Consider the following 6,000-nt stretch of genomic DNA (forward strand, 5'->3'; position numbering starts at 1 on the left):
ACTACCACTTGAGATGGACAACCCAACTTTCTATCCACTTGTTATACCAAAAGTATACACTTGATCAGTGTACCAAAAGGCTCAAATGTGAAATATTACCTGGAAATCTTCAGGATATCCATACTTTATACACATAATGATATGGACTAACAAATGATAACCCAGCCATGAGAACTGATAAGAAGCACATAGTCATGTTCTTATGAATCACTACATACTTTCCCCTCAATTGGAAAGATTCAGGGAATCTGTACTCTTACACTGTTCTACCTCTCATGTTTCTGTTTCACAGCTCAAAGAGACAGAAAATTGCCATTTAGTGAAAAAATTCAACCTGCAAATTTAACACAGAATTTACACGTCTCAACTCAGTCAACCAAGATCCCCCCCTAAAGTCTCCAAACCACTAACCTCAAGCAATCTCCAATCTATGACTTTAATAAAGTTATTTTTTAAAGTTGTTTTTAAAAATTGGGGGGAGGCAGAGGGTCACTACACCAAAATTACTGATGTAATTCAAAGCAAAAGCAAAGTAAGTAAATACAAACACCAGAAAGTAACACTGAAAGAATAGAGTTAAATGGATCTCAATAGACAATCTTAAGTGAGGGGCTTTGGATTTATTACCAAGGGTTCAAGTCAACCCTCACACAGGATCCTAACAACCTCCTGACACTTCAGATCTGAAAAGTTTTCTGTGCTAGAACTGCTATTTCAAGCCGGAGCAGCAGCACCAGGAACTGCAGAGAAGCTAACAGCAACACCTACTGACTATCTTGAGCCACTTGCCAAACTTGTTCTCTCTGTCAACTGAAGAAATCTAATGATACAGTCAACTTCAAGAGTCCTTTACTTAAGCATGATGAGATAAGAAAGTTGCCATCCACATAAAGCCATCCATCCCCCCAAATCTCTTATTTGGCCCCTAACCATTTATGAGCAAATCATCACCCAAGTCATTTTAAGTGCCTTGTTAATTGCTGGTGCCTCAATATAAATAATTTATTTCATGGGAAAAATGCTTTAATATTAATATTCTTGTTAATAACTGGTATGTCATCTCATAGTTGGACACACCAGTGACCATAAACTGCTTTACATAAACGTTTTATTTGAGACTACTGCTGTTACCACTGTTCTATATTATTCCCATCACTGTTTTTTTTTTCTATCCTGGTAAAGGTGGCTTAATTGCAGCCTTCAAAAAATAAAAAAGAGAAAAGTGAAAGTCATTAAATCAGCATTATACAGAAAATTAATACTGTTAACTAAACTTGCTGCCGAGTATGATTCTCTAGAACTTAATCTTGTACTTTTCCAAAAGATTAAGTCAGATCTTTGCCTTGGATGAATATTCCATATGAGAAAAGAAGAGAAAGTTGACACTTAACTCCCACAGAGTACCAGTATAAAAACAATGGCTTTAAGAGTCTGAGTCAGAGTTTCAACATGAAAGGCTTACTTTATAGAGGAAACGCCAACCCCAGTTCATCCAGATAGACCTGGAACCCGATGAAAGTCGACACCTTTACTCTGAAATTTGCATCGCATCACTCACTGGCTCCCAGTTTAGAAATATAATCGTCTGGCAGGTAGTAAGAGTTTCAGTGAATGCTAACCTCTAAAACACCCGTCATGAAAAATTAAATCTATTAAGGTAAACGCAGTCTCTAGGGGACCATCAGTCCCAAATGCTTCCTTTCAAAATCGAATACCAACAACTCAATTAAACAACATCTTCCCTGAAGTAAGCCATTTCCCTTGCCTCTCTACTTAACGAACGGTGAAGCTCGAAATTTCAACCTGCCCAATACGGCTACATGTCCACGCCGAAATGCCGCGAAGCGATAGGGAGGCTCGCAAATTCCCTTTAAGGGTAGGAGAAGTTGGAAACAGATGAGGCTAAAGAGGAAAAGTTCTTTCTGAAGCACCCTCACGCCTCCCCCAGCCCTCTCTCGAGGTTTACTTGCTCCAAGGAAAGCAGGTTGGAGCATCCCCGACTTTCACTGCCCCCCGGACCCGAGGGAGAGAAATTAACCACCCGCAGGCACTGAGCTCTCTTCTCCGTTTCCCATGATCAAACCCCTCGGCCTGTCCTTTCCAACACAGCCTGCAAAGCGCTCACCCAGGTGACTGAAGGGGAAGGGTGCCCGGTGGAGAGGAGAGCTGCCGGGTGGGCGCAGCCACCCCGACGGGGGCGCGGGTCTCCCGGCCTCTCGTGGAGGCGCTCTGCCGGTAGTTATGCAGATTCGGATGCCGAGGTGCGCGCGCGCGCGCCGTGCGCGGTGCAGCCCGGACTCGCCCCCGCCGGGCTGCGCTATCAGCACACACCACCGAATCGGAAATAAAACTTTGACCGGCCTCCTCGAGTCCTGCTCCGGGCCCTGGACCCGAGCCCCGGCCAGAAATGCGATGGGGGGGGGGGCTGTCAACAGTCCTGCACCCCCGCTCCCCTGCCCGGACCCGGGGAGCGGGAGCCACTTACCGCTCGGCCCGGCCTCCCGGTGCCGCCGCGCGTCCGGGGCGCGTCCGCCGCGCGCTCTCCCTGGGGAGAAAGAGAAACCTTGTGGACGGTCGGCGCGCGCTCACTCGCCGCCTCCTCTGCGGAGAACGGCGGGCGGCGAGGCCGGGCCGGGGCGGGCGGCGAGCGGAGGGGGCCCCAGAGGAGGTGGGGGCGGAATCTGCCCAACTCCCCAGCCGCGCTCCGAGGGGAACCCGGAAAGCAGGCTGGAGAGCAGCCGGTGGGGGCCGCGCTCCTCGAGCAGTGGGGGGACGGAGGTGCCCCAGTCCCCGGGCATCAACTATTGTCTGGGCGTCCTGGTCCCGGCTCGCGCCGCCTCCGAGGCTCAGCGCCCCCCATCCCGCCCGCCAGCCCCCTGGAGAAAAAGCTGGGGGTGGGGGTAGCCGGCGAGTAAAGCGGGCACGGGGTGGCTGGGGGTCCGGGGTCTGGAGGTCGAAGGTGGACGCAGGGGAAGGGGACGTGCGTGCCGAGTGGGGGAGGAGACAGGTAACTGCAGACGGGGGTGGGAAGGCCCGGGAGGACCGGTGGGGGGAGGAAATGGGGAGGGAGCCACGGAGGCGGGAAGAGATGGGGTGGCTGGGGGGCGGCCTCTGAAGCCCAGACCTGGCCCTCCCCGGGAACCCTCCTCCCGGGAAGTCGGCGCCGCAATGACTTTTTCGCTCACTCGCTCACGCACGCACTGAACTCGCTCACAAAGTTGCCGGCGGTGGCGGCGCCTCACTCGCCCTTCCCTCCCCTCCACTCCCCTCTCCTCCCCGCCTCCCCGCCCCATTCCTTCCCCTCCTTCACTCCCTCCCTCAGCAAGTCTCGGGTGAGATCACCTCTGGGCCGCTTGGCACTGGGCGCAAATCTCGCGAGAGAAGCGGCGGCTCTGCCGGGCCGGCGGGGGAAGTAGGAGTTGGAGGAAGATGGGGGACCGCGGAACTCCTAGTTGCTATGACGACGGCAAAGCCCTGGATTCCTGTCTCCAGCAGAGAGCCGAGGCTGCAAACGTGGGTGCAGTTTTCAACCTGCGCCCTCCTTTGCCCGACACCCTAATGGTGGGGAAATCGAGGGCTAGAAGCGAGAGGAGGATTTTTAAGCCTATCGGAGAGGACATCTGTAGAACAGCGTCATATCTGGCCAAATTTGGCAAATGAAGCTAATTTTTCCCCAGAGGTTCTGGGGGAGATTTCTGTCACAGAAGCCAGCACATACTCTGTATCCCCAAATTTCTACCGTATATTCAGTTTTTCAGCCCTCCCGTCTAATCTCATCCGCCAACCTCCACTCCGTAGGCTTCCTCTCTCCTCCCTTCCCCCCCCCCCCCCCCCCCAACACCACCACCACCACCACCACCACCACCAGCCTCGGCTCCTTGAGGATCTGCCTTCATGTTTGTGTTCTCAGCGCCTCCACAGGCTTGGTACATAGTAGGTATTAATGTCTGTTGGGGGGAAATGAGCGTAGCAGTCTGTACGTGTTCTAATACTTTCCTCTCACCCTACCCTGTAGAATATGTATCTGTTGAGGCTTAGAATGTAAGTTTTTGCTCCACAGCCATATTTTTTACTCTATTTCTTAATCTGTGTGTTTCTGTTCACACAGAATATGTCTGTTTTTCAATAGCTCTAGTCCTTCCTTTCTCGTCTTTGTCTCATTAAAAAAAAAAAAACGGGGGTGGGGGGAGTTGTTTTGTTTTGTTTTAATCATTGAGCTTTTCAGAGGCCTCCAAACCTACTTCAAAATGCTGCTAAGGATGAAGATGAAATCTTTTCACACCCTGTTTCTTCTTTTAATTGTAGAAACTTCTTTGGGGGGGGTTAAATAGTGCCTAAATAAAATGGATACTGTGAAGGGAAGTTAAGCTTAAACTTTAGACTTCAAAAAGGATGAGTGAAAAATAGATTCCATGGTATGTGAATTGTATCTCAATAAAAAACACAAATCCCATCCCTACTTACATTAATATGAGAACGTTATGCTTTAATTCAATCCCACAGAACTAGAAAACCTAGGAAAGCACATGAAAACTAGGCAGTTAAGACTTTTTTAGGTCAAATGCAAGCTTAAATCCTAGGTTGATGCAAGTTTTTACATTAGAAACCTAAATGATACAGTGATTGAAAAGCACTGGAGAAGTTCAGGAGACTAGGTTTGAGTTTTTCTGTGTCGCTAATAATTGAGTCTCCTTGAGAAGTTATTTAATCTCTCTAATTCTTCATCTGTAACATGAGGGAGTAGCCCAGATACGGGATTGTACAGCTTTAAAATTCTACAGCTCTTAGACCTATAAAAATGTCCAATAAATATTTTCCTTTTACATCAAAAAATAAGTAAATAGCAAATGAGTGTTTCATTTTTTAGATCTGTTTCACAAAGTTTAGCTAAGTGTTGACAAGTTGATTTTAAAGTTTCTCTTGCCTCAACTATAAAAACAACAAAAATATTAGCCACGTTACAGTAATTTCACAGGGAATCCATTGTTCATGATTTGTTTTTACACTAACTCAAAACAGATTCCTCATTATTTAATAAATATACTAACTCAAAACAAAGACCAAAACTGAATATATCCACACCCCCACCAAAATAACTAGGAGGAGGGAGAGAAAGAAAGGAAAAAGGAAGAAAGGAAGGGGAAAAGGAAGGGAGGGTAGGCTTTAAAATTACACACTGGTGTTTTTAATATAAGGTTTTTTTACAAAGAAACTCTATAGGGGCACCTGGGTGGCTCAGTCGGTTAAGCGTCTGACTTCGGCTCAGGTCATGATCTCATGGCTCGTGGGTTCGAGCCCCACGTCGGGCTCTGTGCTGACAGCTAGCTCAGCGCCTGGAGCCTGCTTTGGGTTCTGTATCTCCCTCTCTCTCTGACCCTCCCCTGTTCATGCTGCCTCTCTCAGAAATAAATAAAACATTAAAAAACACACACAAAGAAACTCTATAATAGGGTATCACCCTCTATTCCACTGAGATGTTTTAAGGAGCCATCTTTCATAGCATAGTACACTATTGTAAATCAGTAGTTCATTTGCTCTGGCTCAACTTGTAACATAATTATGCCCTTAAAGGATATCTGCCAATCTGTATCCATCAGCACAGTACCATTTCAGCGCCACCTGTTTTTTGACTCCCAGATAGCCATTTGATACATTTGAAATTACTGACCCATGTGCCAGCCAAATCTATTAACTTCATTCAATGCTTTTCAGGCTCAACAGTGGGTATTGGCCTCATATTAGGAAAGTAACTTCCCTAACCTTCAGACAGAGTAGAATAGGAGAAATTGTCCCAGGGATCTAAAACTGCGCTCTCAAGGCCTCAGGCTACTATTCACCCATCACTGAGGACAGACTTTTCACTTGTGTTACTGAAGGAGCTAAAGGTGAAATCCACCAAAGCTGTAGGTTCCAACTGCATGTTTTCTGGGTCTGGCACTCCCTATGTATCCTCCTTGGCCTTCTTGGGATTTCAAAGTAGCAGACAAGAGGCAACAGAAG

At 47.7% G+C, this 6,000-nt stretch overlaps 1 protein-coding gene across 7 annotated transcripts in view; it reads right to left on the reverse strand.

Annotated features, from left to right (window-relative positions):
- SIPA1L1 (signal induced proliferation associated 1 like 1) overlaps positions 1–2,934 on the reverse strand; it is a 370,770-nt gene extending 367,836 nt beyond the window's left edge. For 6 of the 7 annotated variants that reach the window (XM_039251855.1, XM_039251854.1, XM_039251861.1 and 3 more), the window contains exon 1: positions 2,126–2,223. The gene's annotated coding sequence lies outside the window, so the exon portion shown is untranslated. Of the gene's footprint in view, positions 1–2,125; positions 2,224–2,485 lie in introns of those variants that run through there. The other variant, XM_039251856.1, reaches the window with a different exon arrangement.
- Positions 2,935–6,000: the final 3,066 nt, after the last annotated feature.

This window comes from Hyaena hyaena, unplaced genomic scaffold, assembly GCF_003009895.1.
Source record: "Hyaena hyaena isolate Hyena2069 unplaced genomic scaffold, ASM300989v1 scaffold_400, whole genome shotgun sequence".
In the NCBI taxonomy this organism is placed as follows: Eukaryota; Metazoa; Chordata; class Mammalia; order Carnivora; family Hyaenidae; genus Hyaena; species Hyaena hyaena.